Source organism: Perognathus longimembris, chromosome 10 (genome assembly GCF_023159225.1).
Source record: "Perognathus longimembris pacificus isolate PPM17 chromosome 10, ASM2315922v1, whole genome shotgun sequence".
Lineage (NCBI taxonomy): Eukaryota > Metazoa > Chordata > Mammalia > Rodentia > Heteromyidae > Perognathus > Perognathus longimembris.
The window spans coordinates 48570329-48586713 of record NC_063170.1 but is presented as its reverse complement, the minus strand read 5'-3'; the positions used below and the strand labels follow the sequence as shown (position 1 = coordinate 48586713).

General features: G+C 44.9%; 1 protein-coding gene across 2 annotated transcripts in view; it reads left to right on the top strand.

The window, feature by feature from the left end:
- Dnase1l3 (deoxyribonuclease 1 like 3) overlaps positions 1–16385 on the top strand; it is a 54217-nt gene that overhangs the window by 11733 nt on the left and 26099 nt on the right. The window lies entirely within an intron of this gene.

Genomic DNA, 16385 nt, shown 5'->3' with positions numbered 1-16385 from the left:
TCAGAGAGAAGCCAAAATGGAGGTAGTGTGGACACTGAGCACCTATTTTGTGTCTCGCATTATGGGCCTTAACACCAAAGAGACTCAGGCAGGATCTCTGCTTTAGAGAGCTTAGGGAGAAAGAATTGGAAGGATATGGGACTGGGTGGCTCATGCCTGTAATCCTAGCTATTCAGAAGACTTACATGGCGGAGGGGGGCGGGGTGTGTTCAAAGCCAGCCTAGACAGAAGTTTATCACCACTTAACGGCCAAAAAGATGAAAGTGGAGCTGTGGCTCAAAAGTGGCACTATCCTTGAACTCAGCACCCAGGTCCTGAGTTCAAGCCCCAGAACTGCCCTCCCCCCACACTTCTGAAGCAAACACTGTAGTTGGCTTCCTTTCCAGGCCCATGGAGGTGAGGAACTGCTTAGGGACCTCTCCTAGAAAAGACAGAACTGGAAATCCAATCCAGGATTGCCTAACTACAGAGCTTCGGGGCAGGAGTAGTTCAGTCCTGAGTGGTGAAACCTGCAAATGGTCGTTTCTTCCTAGTAGGGACAAGTAAACCTCAGAGTAGTTTGGCTGCAACTTCCTGACTTTTGTGTCTCAATTTAGACATCACTTTCCTAGTAAACCTTCTCTAAGCCTTGGACTTTTTCCACCAAAGTGTATATTCACTCACTTAACAATTATGTATGGATCACCTACTGTGTGAGGATCTCTGTGTAGTGATGACAAAGAGAGACTAAGGCCTTGTGGCTTATGGCACTCAGGTCTTCCTGTGGCTCTGACACATTGGCTAGCTTGTTAGCCTCCCCCTCCAGGCATTGGTGGGACCAGTGCCAACAAGACTCAGCCACTTAAATCCACCAGGTATGGTGACCCAAGCCTGGAATCCCAGCACTCAAGAGGTAGAAGTGAAGAGATCTTGAGTTCAATGTCAACACACTAGCAATATCTCAAGACACTACATCCAAAATGTATGAGTTTTTTTTTCTTTTTTTTTTAACCAGTCCTGGGGCTTGAACTCAGGGCCTGAGCACTGTCCCTGGCTTCTTTTTGCTCAAGGCTAGCACTCTACCACTTGAGCCACAGCGCCACTTCTGTCCATTTTCTATATATGTGGTGCTGGGGAATAGAACCCAGGGCTTCATGTATGCAAAGCAAGCACTCTTGCCACTAGGCCATATTCCCAGCCCCCAAAATGTATGTTTTTAAATCCTTCATAAAGGCAGTCTCCTAGACTGTGCCTGCCAATCCTTTCAGACAGGCCTTGCTTTGTTGGGGGGAGGGAGGGCTTGTGTGCCAAAAAATGGGGCTTGAACTCAGGATGCTTTTTATTGGTTAGAGATATGAGGTCCTGCCTATGTTAGCTCAAAATCTCAATCCTCAGATGTCAGCCTTCTGAGTAGCTAGGATTACAGGTGTGAGCCACCAGCACCCAGCTAGGTCTTGGGTTCCAAGAAAGAGGCATGAACAAGAAGCCCCAGAAATGCATGGCAAAGGGGGCATCTCTGAGATTACTGGTAACGCTTCAAGCTGCAAACAAAGCTTGACTGTCAGAGTGGCATCCAGTCTGGGACAATTTCCCTAGCTTGGGTTGGAACATCTTCCTCTAAGTTGTTGGCCAGCTCATCCAACTCTCAGGCTTTAAGAGCCGCATCTGACTCATGTTAGGGAAAACTCCCCATGGTTCCAGTGACAGCATCTGCATCAAAGGCTGTGTTGCTAGTCCTCCTTCTTTGGCTTCTCTCCTCACTGTTAAACTAGTACCTATTCAAGCCAACTGCCCACCATCTTCCCACAGGCTGCAAGAAACAAAATGGAACTGCCTTTGTATCTCTACCCACCACTCAATGCAGTAATCCTGAGCCCTAGAAGCATTCACCAAACATGCTGAGGGCTGAATAAATAAATAAGGAATGAAATCTATGAATAAACTCCTGGAAGGAAGGCCCCAGGTTGAAAGCCATTCATACACTTTACCTCAAGTATTTGAATAGTTGCCTTTTAGCTTTAAAAAATAATTCCTCTTCAAATGCTTAAAAATGACACTAGGAGTATAGCTCAGTGGTAGAATACTTGCCTAGCATGTATATAGAGACTGTGAATAGAATCCTCAGGACCATAAAAGTGGAGGGGAAAAAAGCTCATTCAGCTTGCTCGCTGGGTGAATGCTCTACCACTTTAGCCATGCCTCCAGCCTTGTATTTTGCTGATTATTTTGGAGACAGAATCTTATGGACTTCTCTGCCCTGTCTGGCTTCCAAGTGTAAGCCTCTGGCTCTCAGCCTCCTGATTAGGTAGAATTACATGCATGAGCCATCTGCCCCCAGCTGCCTACTAGTTTTATTATGTGGACATACATAGGTGTGAGTTACATTCTAAGTGACTTCACCTGGTGACTGACAGGAGAAAAACCTTAATTACCAGGTTTTACAGTGACAGAGTAGATGAGGGAACTCAGCCCAGCACTCTCTGAGTCAGTGACATTCCTGACGGCTGTCACTAAGGAGTCAGGGGGAGGTGGGTGGCCAGGAAGCAGTCCCAGAGGCCCCCTCCTTGTCAGTCATCACAGAGAAACCCCTTATCAGTGGGGAGACCTCGCCCAGCATTAGTACCCAGTTTGGAAACCTGCTCCTGCTGGTAGCTGTGGCGGAACACCCCAGGATCTGTCCTGCTATGAGTCGGCAGATGTCTCGGGACTCCACTGTACACCCATCAGAGCTGCAGGGTGTGTACCATGACCACCGTTGAAAGCACGCTCATCACTTGAAGGCACTGGGCATCAAATCACAGCCCTCCCAGCCACCCACTGGGAGGTACTAAACCTATTTATTTATTTTTGTGCCAGTACTGAGGTTTGAAGCCTTGGTGCTGTCACCAAGCTTTTTCACTCAAGGCTGGTGTCTACCACTTGAGTCACACCTCCACTTCCAGCTTCTTGGTGGTTAACTGCAGATGACAGTCTCATAGACTTTCCTTCCTGGGCTGGCTTCAAACCATGATACCCAGATTTCAGCCTTTTGAGTGGCTAGGATTTTACGTGTGAACCACCAGTGCCTGGACTCTAACCCACTTTGGAGATGGAAGTGCTCACGTGCGCAGGACTTAACCAAAGGATCCTACAACCATCATGTGCTAGAACTACCAACCAAAGACACTCATTCATTACCTCATCAGACTTTTCTGAGCGCCTAGCACAACTACATACTCTCTGGGTGACCATAGATGCATGTCTTGTTGTCTAAGATGTAGAGACTGTAAGAAGACAGTGTGGAAACTACTCAAAGAATCAGACACTGTGAAGAAACCACATGTGGGACATGTGTGGAACAGAAATGATATAGACAAGGGGCACCGTGCACACAGATGAGGACAGGCAGCACCAGGCATATAAGGCACCTGTACCTGCAGGACAGCTCTAAGCCAACCACCAAGCCCCATGCCCATTTTGCAACTCAGGTGTCACTGGCTTGCAGCACCTTCAAAATGAAACACCCTGTCACCCACACCCTGTAGCTCACTGAATGTGAGGGTGCAGGATGGTTCCAGGATTCATGTAGGTGATGCTAGACTCCATTGGGCTGTGAAGGTTTTTCCTCCATTCATGTCCGCAGGGTACAGTATAGTGAAAGGCATGGAACAGGCAAATATCAACTCACTTTTCCTGAGTGCCTGCCCTGTGCTCAGGGTTTACAAACATCATCTTATTGAAGCCTGTGAGAAGGTTCTATCGTTAGCCCTTCTCTATTTATAGGAAAAATCTGAGGCTCAGATCGGTTAAATACTGAGGCCCACATACTGACAAAATACAAACAAGCTGTGTATTTCTGAACACAAAAATCTATGTTCTAGCCCCCTCAGCCATCTGCTCCCGTATTGAACAATGGAATTAGATGCAAAAAAAAAAGTCTAACATTGCAGTCAGCATCCATGGAATAGTAACATCTTAAGGCCACAAAACAACTTTCCAAATGACTCGAAATCATGCTTATTCACTGATTTGTGGATGAAATTGTTCACAGGAGTCAAGCTGGGGAAGATACAATCTGATTCCTTCCTTTAAAGAGAATCATCTAAATCATAAGATGATGACTTCCATACAAAGGGAAGAGTATCAAAACAAGAGTTAGATAGTGTAAGAACATGTCACATGTCCACAGATCAGCAGGCATAGTGGTACACACCTTTAATACTAGGACACAGGTAGAGGAAGCAGGAGAATCACAAGTTCTTGGCCAGCCTGGGATACATAGCAAGACCTCGCCTTCAAAATAAACCAAGTTAACACACTAAAATTTAGAGTATAGCAACAAAAAGAAAGACTAATAAGTCCTAAACTTGTCCTTCCTACTGTAAAAATTTATTTGTTGAAAATGCTGGTTGCTATTAGAACTAGGAAACTGAAAAGGAATACCAAAATCGAGAGACCCAGGGTAAAAAAAGACAAATGATTACAAAAGCAATACTTGCAAAACTGTTTAGTGTAAATCTACTGAACAACTCATGGGGGAAAGGGAAAGGGGAGGGGGGAGGGGGGAATGAGGGAGGAGGTAACAAACAGTACAAGAAATGTATCCAATGCCTAAAGTATGAAACTGTAACCGCTCTGTATATCAGTTTGACAATAAAAATAAATAAAAAGAAAAAAGAAAATGCTGGTTGAGCATGGATGGGAGGGGGGAACAGAGGACCTGGGAGGATTGCACAGGTAGAATTCTAATAAGCTCAGATTCTCCAAGCACCTGACTAGAAGTTAGTAGGTGATGGGACTTTTCCAGAAAATTAACCTGAATCTTTACGAGAAAAGGCAAAGGAATTCTGGGCACGTGCCTATAACCCTAGCTATTCAGGAGGCTGAGCTCTGAGGATCATGATTTGAAGCCAGCTCAGGCTAAAAAGCCTGTGAAAACCTTGCTATGGCTCAAGTGGTTGAGTACTGGCCTTGAGCAAAATAGCTAAGGGATAGTGCCTACGCCCTGAGTTCAAGCTGGGGGACTGGCACCAAAAAAAGGAAGGGGCAAAGGAGACTAAAATTTAAGGTAGTTAAGATTCAAATGCTAATGACAAAGGTCCCTTTAAGGCAGATTTGAATCAGGGAGATGAATAAAAAAGGAACTGAGCATGTGGAGTGTTAGCAGATGGCAGAGGAAAAGCTGACTGCCAGTTTTGTATGTGACTCATTTTCCTCATAGAGAAAGGACTTCCATTTGGTCATGTTAGAAGACCTCAATGAGAAACTCTGAGCTCAAGATAAGGAAGGAGCCCTTAACAACTTAAATTTAGTTCAAGTTACCACCAGATCAAGAGAAATAACTGTCCAGGGTACCAATGTGATCTTAGAAATGTGTTCTGTGATCTTTGAGAAATTATCCTAGCAAACTTTCATGAGAGGGTACTATTTCAAATTGGGACCAGAAAGTTCCAACACATAAATCTGGAAGCCAAGAGCTATGGTTCTCGCAAAGTTCTGTAGCTGATTATTATTTTTTTTACTTTATTTTTCTTGTCCGATACATAGACCTTTTTATTTATTTATTTTGCTTTATTTATTTATTTATTTATTTATTTATTTATTTATGTTTATCAGTCTTGGGGCTTGGACTCAGGGTCTGAGCACTGTCCCTGGCTTCCTTTTTGCTCAAAGCAAGCACTCTACCACTTGAGCCACAGCGCCACTTCTGGCTTTTTCTGTCTACGTGGTGCTGAGGAATCGAACCCAGGGCTTCATGCATGCAAGGCGAGCACTCTACTTCTAAGCCATATTCCCAACCCCTGTAGCTGATTATTAAACTCAAACAAAACCAGTGAGTGCTAAGAGCTGGTGTACGTTTATGGAGAATAATTACACTGCAGGAATATAGATTCCCGTTACTAATACTAATAGATCTGGGATTGTTGGGAATATTGCATGCAGAACCTTGGAAAAACAATTATATGATCTGTTCCCAAGCAAGATAAAGAAATCTGGACTGCTAAATATCACCATTTAGCTGATTCATAGAAAGCTAAACAGTGACTCAATTGTATCGAATCTGACAGCACTGGACTAAAAGCAATAACTCCCAATTCTGTCCTTTCAATTAAAAAAAATTAGATGGACAATAGGACTGACTGCTCATATTTTTAAAATATATTTTGGATGCTAAGGGTTAAACCCTATCCTTTATGCATGTTGAATGTATCCTACTAATGAGATATACTCTTAGCCTCCTATCAAAATTTGAACCGAAAGCCAGCATCAATGGCTCATTCCTGTAATCCAAGTTACTCAGGAGGCTGAGTTCTGAGGATTATGATTCAAAGCCAGCCTAGGCAGGAAAGCCCATGATACTTTTATCTCTAACTACCAAAAGGCTGGAAATGGTGCTGTGGTCAGTGGTAAAGCACTAGCCTTGAGCACAAAAGCCCAGGCCCTGAGTTCAAGCCCCAAGAGCAGCATGCGTGCACACACATACGCATTTAAGCATAACATAGCAGAGAAGAAACCTGGGACTCAAAATTGTTTTGATAATTTGGAAGATGGCAAAAAAAAACATTATGGTGACATTTAACAGTCTCACCTCTAAGCTTTTAAAATTCAAATTGCATCTCAGCATATGGTGGGCCAGATGCATACTTTCTGAAACACTTCTATCCTGAAAGAAAATAGATTTCCTCCTGTGTTTGGGGGCTAGAGTATACTGAACCTATAAGTTCATCTAAATAGATACAAAATAATTTTAATAATTTCTAGGAAACTAAGTATAGAAAAGAATTCTCTTAACTAGTCAAAAAGCATCCACCCCAAACCCATAACAACTGCTCTGAGGGACAGAAAAGTAGAAAGCTTCAAACCAGAAACAGGACAACTGCAATCTAAATGTCAACAGGGTGTTCCAAGGGACATAAGGAGAGTCATAGGGATGAGTGAAAAGCCAAGAAAAGCCAAAATGTTCCCAATAAAAAATAAAGAGAACAGGACTATAATAAAATCTAATTGTTAGGACAAAATGAAGTTACGTAGAGCTAGATAAATATAGCAGTAAGTCAGTTGCCACTGGCCCACACCTGTAATACTAGTTAGTCAGGAGGCTGAGATCTAAGGGTTTCGTTTCGAAGAAAGACAGGAAAGTCCATGAGACCCTTACCTCCAATTAACCATTCAGAAAAGGCAAGAAGCAGCAGTGCTGTGGCTCAAGTGGTAGAGCATTAGCCTTGAGCACAGAGAGGCTCAGGGACAGTACCCAGAACTGGAGTTCTAGCTCCAGGAGTGGTACACATACACATACACATACACACACACACACACACACACACACACACACACACACACACACACACACACACACACACACACCCCAAAAAAACAACCCTCCACAACAGTACAAAGACAACATGGACATGACAGCAAGTGGGGTGGTTCACTCCTGTAATCCTAGCTACTCAGGAGGCTGAGATCTGAGAATCAAGATCCAAAGCCAGCCCAAGCAGACAAATCTGATACTCTTATTTCCAATTAATCAGCAAAAAGTCAGAAGTAGAGATATGGCCCAAGTGGTAGAGTATTAGCCCTTAACAAAAAAAGCTAAATAAGAATACAAGACCCTGAGTTCAAGCCCCTGAGTTTGTCCCCCCTTTCTGTCTCTCTCCCTCCCCCTCCCCCTCTCTCTCACACACACATACATACACACACACACACACACACACACAGGCGTGATCCTCACATCAATGATCTTTCAGAGCACTGGGGAAAAGAGGGATAATTTAGTAAGCAGTACTAGGACATCTGAGTGTCCATATAAAAAAATAAAGAAGTAAATAACAATGCCCTTACCACCCACCTCCCCAAACAAGCCAATTCAAGATGGATTAAGTCTTGAGCTTAAAACTTCCAACTTTGCAAAGATGATACAGGAAGAATATCTCAGCATCCTCATCAGTGCTTGGCTTCATCTGTTCTTCTAATTTAAGTACTTGTGAGGTGGTAACTGATTACCATCTCAATCCTCATGTCCATGGTCACCAAGGAACAGTTTTCCCCACATTTCTTTGCCATTGGTGTCTCTGTCTGTGAACTCACTGCGCATGTCATTTCCCCATAGATCTAGCTGTTTTAATGGTGTGTAGCAAGTGTCTTCTTGAGTTTCTGGCTTACTCGTTCCTGTCTTTAATGGGTTTGGATGAACAGACATTGGTTTGGATGTAGCCAAGTTATCCTTTATGTTTAGTGCTTTTTAATGTCTTGTTGAGGAAATCATTCCTACTTCCCTCTTGTCTGGAGAAGGAGAGATGGGGAGAGAGAGATGAAGGGAGGCAGAGATGAGCAAAGGCATGGTGGTCATGGAGGCTGAGCTGGCCCAAAGCCACAGGCAGCCTGTACAGCAGGGGAAACGGCTTTAAATGTGGGATGGATTTGGAACAGGCCAAGGCTAGATGAGACAGGCAGTTGTAGAGAACAGATCTCCTGTGCTTTCCTGAGAGTTCACAAGTGGGTTGTTTTTATTTAAAGACAGTAAACAAGTGCCGGTGGCTCATGCCTGTAATCCTAGATACTCAGGGGGCTCAGACCTGGGGATCATGGCTGGAAGCTAGCTAGATCGGAAAAGTTCGAGGATTCTATCTCCAGTTAACCAGCTCTCTTCCCAGCCCTCTCAAAAAAAAAAAAAAAAAAAAAAAAAGGGCTGGACTGGAGCCATGAGCCATGGGCAAGCAAGCTAAGTGAGAGTACAAGGCTCTGAGTTCAAGTCCTAAAGTATTAGCACTAAAACAAATACACAGAATGGTTAGAGAGCCATTGACTGCTAGCATCAGTGAGTACACGTGTCATTGTTTCTGTCAGATTACAGTGAGGAAGCTGAGCCTCAAAGCTGGGTAACTTGGTCAGAATCACAGAGGCTCTTGAAGGAGCAATCCTCTAAATCCAGCACCATACCACATGGTGTGGTGAATACCTCCCTGGGCTTTTGTGCCACACTCACACTTTGCAGGTTGCCATGGAGACTCCACTAAAGTCACACAAGATATAATGTACAGGGGCTGGGAATATGGCCTAGTGGCAAGAGAGCTTGCCTCGTATACATGAAACCCTGGGTTCGATTCTCCAGCACCACATATCTAGAAAATGGCCAGAAGAGGCGCTGTGGCTCAAGTGGCAGAGTGCTATCCTTGAGCAAAAAGGAAGCCAGGAACAGTGCTCAGGCCCTGAGTCCAAGCCCCAGGACTGGCAAAAAAAAAGATATAATGTACATTGGGGAAGCTCAGCAAATGCTCCTGAGAATCTTTCCTGAAGAAAATATTTCCTGGCCTGGTGGCACCTGCCTATAGTCCCTGCACTCAGGAGGTAGAGGCAGGAGGATGGTGAGTTCAAGTTCAGCCTAGGCTATAAAGAGTGACCCTATGTTTCAAGACATAAATAAAAAGAAACATACCTCATTTTAGCAATGGCAGCTTCCCACCATCTCAGCTACATCGGAACACAGCCTTGGTTATGAATGGGTCTCCATGGAAACACAGCATCCACTGACTTCTGCTGCCAGAGGAGTCTGCTTGTGGTCTCAGCATTAAATATCATTTCCGGACTTTATTCAGCACATGGGCCTAGAAGCCTTCTCAGGTAGTGCAGGACACAGAAGGGAATACGAGCTTCTGTTGGCTTCACTCTGCCACTTACTAAATGGACACTTGGGGTCTTTGTTTACATGCCTATAAAATAGGGGTCATATAGTATTTATCCCTTAAATTTGTGACAAGTGTTAATCAATTCTTAAGTAAAATCAATGTTAAAGCCAGATGTAATGGACCATGTCTATAATCCTAACTGCCTAGGGGGCTGAGATTGGGAAGACTGCAGTTTGAGGGTACTTGGGACAAAAAGGGTTAGGAGATTCCCTCTAAATTAACTTAAAAAAAAAAACAAAAAACAAAACCTGGGTGCGGTGGTGTGCACTTGTCATCCCAGCTATGCAGGAAGCTTAAATAGGAAGATTGTTGCCCAAGCCAGTCCAGGGAAAAAATCCATGAAACTCTATCTGAACAATAAATAATATATAAATAAAAAGGGTTGGGGGTAGAGCACCTGTTTAGCAAAAAGGAAGCCTTGAGTTCAAGGTCTAGTAGTGACTCAATAATAAATACAAATTGTCAGTTCTGATTATTTCTCTCCCACTTAATCAGGAATTTTGGAGTGCCTGATTGAGTCTGGCAGGGGTGGGACTCATTCTCACTTGCTTAGTACTGGAAGCTGATGACCTGAGAACCCATCCAGGCTTAGGCACACTGTGATGCTGGTCATACCCCAACACTGCAGTCACAGAAGTCCCAATAGCCATTGGAGCAATGGGGGCTAGAGCCTAAGATTTAAACAGCTAATACAGACTCCTGACAGCTCTGTGGGTATAGCATGATAGCTTCAAGGCCCAGAAAACAGAGCAAAACCACAGGTGAGTCCCGGTCATGACTTTTGAATCCTCAATGGCCTAAACTATTTGATTCATCCTGCCATGCCTCTCTTTGTCCCTTTTCTATCACTCTCACACAATATCTAACAATAGGCTATTTATAAAGAAAGGCAGTTTAAAGGGAAGCAGGCACTGAAAGACAAAACAAGGATTTTTTTTTTGGCCAGTCCTGGGCCTTGAATTCAGGGCCTGAGCACTGTCCCTGGCTGCTTCTTGCTCAAGGCTAGCACTCTGCCACTTGAGCCACAGCGCCACTTCTGGCCATTTTCTGTATACGTGGTGCTGGGGAATTGAACCCAGGGCCTCATGTATACAAGGCAAGCACTCTTGCCACTAGGCCATATCCCCAGCCCTGAAACAGGGATTTATTTTTTAAATTGTTTACTTATTAAAATTACTTTAAAGTTTTATTTTTTAATTATTGATTTATTTTAAAATTATTTTTTATTCTTGAAATTATTATTTGGGTTTTTTTTTTTTTTTTTTCTTGAGGCAGGGTCTTGCTGTATAGCCTCAGCTAGCTTTAGCACTCATGATCCTTCCACCTCAGCCTCCCCAAATGCTGGGATTACAGATAGACACCACCATGCCTGGTTTAGCAATACTTCTAGGACAAATTTACTCACAGAGGAAAGCATTAATCTCCCTCAACAACCTAATCATCTCTTTTTCTTAAAAAAAAAAAAAAAAAACTGTCAGTCCCAGGGCTTGAATTCAGCCTTTTACTGCTCAAGGCTAACACTCTACCACTACTTCCGGTTTTTTCTGAGTAATTTATTGGAGACCAGAGTCCCACAGACTTTGTTGCCCAGGCTGGCTGCTAACTGCCATCCTCAGATCTCAGCCTCCTGAGTGTAAGCTCCGCATGGAAGGCCCCTGTGTGAATCTGCACGTGGACGCCCACTGCCCCCTCCTGTTTAAGTCTCCGCCCAGCACCTATGTTACCTGGGTAACGGGCATACCTCAAAGCAGTTACCGCCCCCTTCTCTGAGGTCACATCCTGGACTGCCCTGCCAAGCCTCCTGTGGGCCATGGGCGGCTCCCAGGATCTGAGGTTACATCCGCTTCCGGCGTGGCCACACTCCCTCCCGCCCCCTCGTACTCGCTCCCTTCACCTGCCTCTCCGACCTGTGCTGGGGCTTGGGGATTCTGGAGTACACACGTCTCTTTCCAGCCAGAAGACGGCGCGGTAGTTTTTTCGGTTAGCTAATTAAAATCTAACACTGGGTAGTTAGGATGACAGGCGTGAGTCACAGGTGCCCGGGTCCTAATCACCCCCGAAAGCCTCCCCACATCTCCATGACGTTGTTATCAACAGGAGCCTCAGAGGGGAGGAGCCACACTTCATCATGGCACCCTTGGCTCTTGGCAGGGTGAATTTCTCTTTCAAACCCCTCCTTGTAAAGGGATCATGAGGCCAGGAGATGCTTGTGTCAACAGCCTCCAAGGCTAACCTAAGGGGATATGTTATGAGCAACACTGGCCCAGAGTGCTGCCTCCCGAGGAGACAGCCCTTCTGAGGAATGGGCTTCCTTCCGGCCTGCAGGATCACGGTCACTGAGGTTGTGCACCTTCACCTCACCTCACCCCACCACCAGCCTTTGGGACTCATGTGGTTTCCAGAGGGCCCAGTGCCCCGTTGAGCAACAGCCCACTGAGGACTCCCATTCACACACTCGCATGTGCTTTGGATGCGAAATTTCTAAGACTCAAAACGGAGGCATTTATGCTAACAGAAAAGTAAACAGCAGATCATAAAGATTCTCAAACACCTTTGCCTGACAGATAATACCACAAAAGACTGCCAAAACCACCACCTTCCACAAAAGCCACCACAAGCACCACCACCACCCCCCACCAAAACCAGGCATGATGGAACAGGCCAGTAATTCCAAAGGCTGAGAAGGCAGAGGCAAGAGTTTGTGTCAAAAAATAAATAAATACATTTTTGTGAGGACATCCATCTAGAGACAGTTCAAGGATTATTGTTTCAAAAAATTTGTGATCTTCATTTTACCTTTTTTTTTTTGCCAGTTCTGGGTTTGCACTCAGGGCCTGAGCACTGTCTCTGGCTTCTTTTTGCTCAAGGCTAGCACTCTGCCACTTGAGCCACAGTGCCACTTCTGGCTGTTTTCTATATATGTGGAGCTGGGGAATCGAACCCAGGGCTTCATGTATGTGAAGCAAGCACTCTTGCCACCAGCTCATTTTACCTTTAAAAATGTTGCCTGAGCCGGGCACTGGTTGCTCATGCTTACAAAGATCTTTGTAGGATCTGAGTATAAAGGAAAACTCCTCAGGAGGCTGAGAGTTGAGGATCTGGGGTTCAAAGCTAGCCCAGGTAGGAAAGTCTGTTACACTCTTTCCTGTAGGTTAACAAACAAAAGCCAGAAGTGAAGGTATAACTCAAGTGGTAGAGCCCCAGCCTTGAGCAAAACGACCCAAGTTCTGAGTTCAAGCACCAGTATCAGCTTGGGGTGAAAAGTTCCTTGGCCTCAGCCTCTTTGAATATGCTCCAGGTTACTATGGAAATGTATTTCCTCTGCAGTACTCACATCTTCCCAAATAAACATCATTATTCTTTGGAGAATCTCTCTTTGGTTATTATTTTGATTGACAAATATGAGCCAAGCTGTGGTGTTTCAGAACACAGAAAGTAATTTCCATTTGCTGGGAATCTAGCTGCAGTGGGTCATGGAATGTTCTCAGCTCTGGCCAACAAGAAGTAGAGGCAGGCCTGGTGGATTACACACAGAGAAGAGATAATTCAGGAGACTACTTGGGTGCTTACAACTCTGCTGTTCCACAGTCCTGGCTGTGACTCACTTGTAAAACCCCTTCAGAGGCCAAATTTCCTCATCCATAAAATGAGAATCATAGTACCCTGCAACCTTGTCTATGTAAAGAGGATGAATAATGAAGGCCCAATACATCTCAGTAGTCAATAGTCATTCTTCTTCTTTCTTTTTTTTTGAGGGGTGGGTATTACTGGGGTTTGAACTCATGGCCTTGCCCTTGCTAAGCAGGCATTCACTCCAGCCCTTCTTTGCTTCAAATTGTCCCTTGATTCTATTTAGTCTTGTATTCTGCCATCCTATCTCTACCTCCCAAGTAGCTGGGATTACAGGCATACACCACCACATCTGACTATTATTGCTTTATAATTGCTGTGATCCCACAGAAACAGCCCACACATCATTGTTCCAGGGAGAAAATATCCTCCTAGTCATCAAATGTAATCAGTTAATGCACATAAGCTAATTATTAAGAACTTTTAAGTCATATGGGCTTCCTAACTCTCAGCCATCCATCCTCCTTGGGAATTCAAGGAGACGTTTAAGAATTATGAGACACATCTCATAAGCAACATCCCCTGAATCCAATTCTGAAACAAACAGCCTGAAGTAGCTTCAACGGAATGGCAGCTTTGCATGCTTCAGACAAGGTTAAAGTCATGAGCGAGAAAGGGCTCTGATAAGAGGGGGCCACAGACAGGACTGCTAAGCTGATGCATAAACTTGGATTGAATCTTTGACCAGAAAGGAAACAAAAAATCCTCTAGGGCTGGGGATATGGCCTAGTGGCTAGAGTGCCTGCCTCGTATTCATGAGGCCCTGGGTTCAATTCCCCAGCACCACATATACAGAAAATGGCCAGAAGTGGCGCTGTGGCTCAAGTGGCAGAGTGCTAGCCTTGAGCAAAAAGAAGCCAGGGACAGTGCTCAGGCCCTGAGTCCAAGCCCCAGGACTGGCCAAAAAAAAATCCTCTAAAAGACATTATTAAATCAGTTGGCAAAATGAGAACAAGACTCACAGATTAGTCAATAGTACTATTTTATCCTTAAACTGTCTGGCTTTGATATATAGTTCTGTGATAATGTAAGAAAATCAATTTGTTCTTGAGGATGGGACCCTGATTTTTAAAGACAGACAGTCCTGGAGTGTGACTCAAAAAGTAGGGAGCCTGCCTAGCAAGCAGGAGGAAGAGTTCAATCCCACTACAACCAAACAAAAAATAAAGAGTCATAATGTCTTCAACTTACTATTGAGTATTAAAATATTCTTGGGGAACCTGCATAGATAATATATAGGTTGTTTTATTTCTACTATTTTATGCGCACTTGAGATATTTTAAAATAGAAAGTTAAAGATGAACAGATAACACACAGCTAAGAAACTATCCTTAGAAGCATTAAAAAAAAGTGCACACTTTAGATGGAGCTGCCTCCTCCCTGCCTGGGTCCAGCCGCCCAGCTTCATTGAGAAATGATCTGCTTCTTGGTCCAGTTCTCACAAGCGCCATCTTACGGTCATCCTGGGAAAGCCAGTGTGACAGCTATAGGCTGCTTTAGAAGTGATTGACACAGAACCTTTCACAGGGTTGCATGGATGGCATTGAATGGCAACAGATCCAGTGCTGACGGAAAGGGATGAGGCTGGGACTCCAATGACATTTTTTGAGCAGCATTCACCTTTTGAACCTAATTGTTTCCTCATAGCAAAAGGGAAAGTGTTGTAGCACTCAGATGCTGTCTGCAGGGGGAAAGCTCAACTTCCCAGGAGAGGAGCAGTGCTCCAAATCACCCCAAAGAGGGTGCTGTGTTCTGTGTTTTCTCGCGTCCACCTTTGAACACACAGTGTGTGTGGTTTCACAGACTTGCAGATCCCAGCGGTAGGATAAGGATGACACAAAGGAGACAATGTCTACTTCAAGTGTAGGCTCTGGTGGTGCCTTTATTTAAGATGTTCAACCTCCAGTGTGGTGTTCATCTGTAACCCCAGCACCTGTGACGCTGAAGCTGGAGGATTGTAAATCCCAAGCCAGCCTGGTCTATAACATGAGATACTGTCTCAAAAAACCCAAACCTAAACCCACCTAAGATGTTGCTACTTCATTCATCAAGCATTTTCCTCTGCATGAACTTTGATTTCACAGAGCATTCCATTGTGTTATTACATAACTTCATCACTGAGTTGTGTGTGATGCCCCCTGAGTTGTGTGTCTGAGGTCAGAGTCAGTCTCCTGTCTCAGCACTCACATAGTAATGGAGGACCTGGAGTCTGTCCCAGCATGAAAGGTGATTCATTCAGCAATAGTCATGTGCCTGTCCTGTCCTGAGCACCACCGCACAGGTAGCTCTCCCCGCCAGACAGCTGTCCAGCAGAGGCAGACACCAGATGAGGAGACACACAAGCTCCTGACACATGCCAGGAAGCTGAGGGCCTGGGTGCCATGAAAGAGATTAAGATGGGGTGAGGGGGTGCCAGGAAGGTCTCTCTCTGAGTGACACTGAAGCTGAAACCTGGAGGTAGGAGGAAGGCAGAGCACTGCAGGAGGAGGCAATGAACAGCCGTGCAAAGGCCCTGGGGTGGGAACTGAAAGCTGGGCACTGTAAGTCATCGCAGTGGGAAAAAGGAGAGGGAAACAAACATACAATCTTGAAAGTGTGGGCAGGAAGAGGCCCTGTCGGGGATCATGGTCTGTCTTTGGTGGAGGGTGGATATTAATCAGAGCAGTGGAAGATGTCATGAGAAGTTGAAACCCAGAGCCTGTTTCACCCACCCGGAGTGAGGTGTTCCATGGTGACACAGCATAAAGTAATGTGTCTTCCTCTTGGCTTGTGAAATACCACGTGCTGATGAAGCAATTTGCATACATAATAAGATTAGCACCCGGCCCACTCATCATTAGACAAGGCACTGCCTCTGTCACTGGCATGCCTGTGGGTCTCACGGCCCATCCCTGCCCGGAGCTGGGTCTTTCCAAAGATGCTTTGTTTCTTTTTGCACTGTTTAATGACTCAGCCTGTGGCTCTTCTCCCTGTCCCAGCCTTGCTTGGATTTCAGGGCTTTGGATGCTTGTGATGTTTGGGTCACATGTCTGGACTCCCCGCCTGCATTCCTGACCATGTGTGTGACATGCATGGGACCAGGGCGGGCAGCTTTGTGGGAGCCTGCACAGC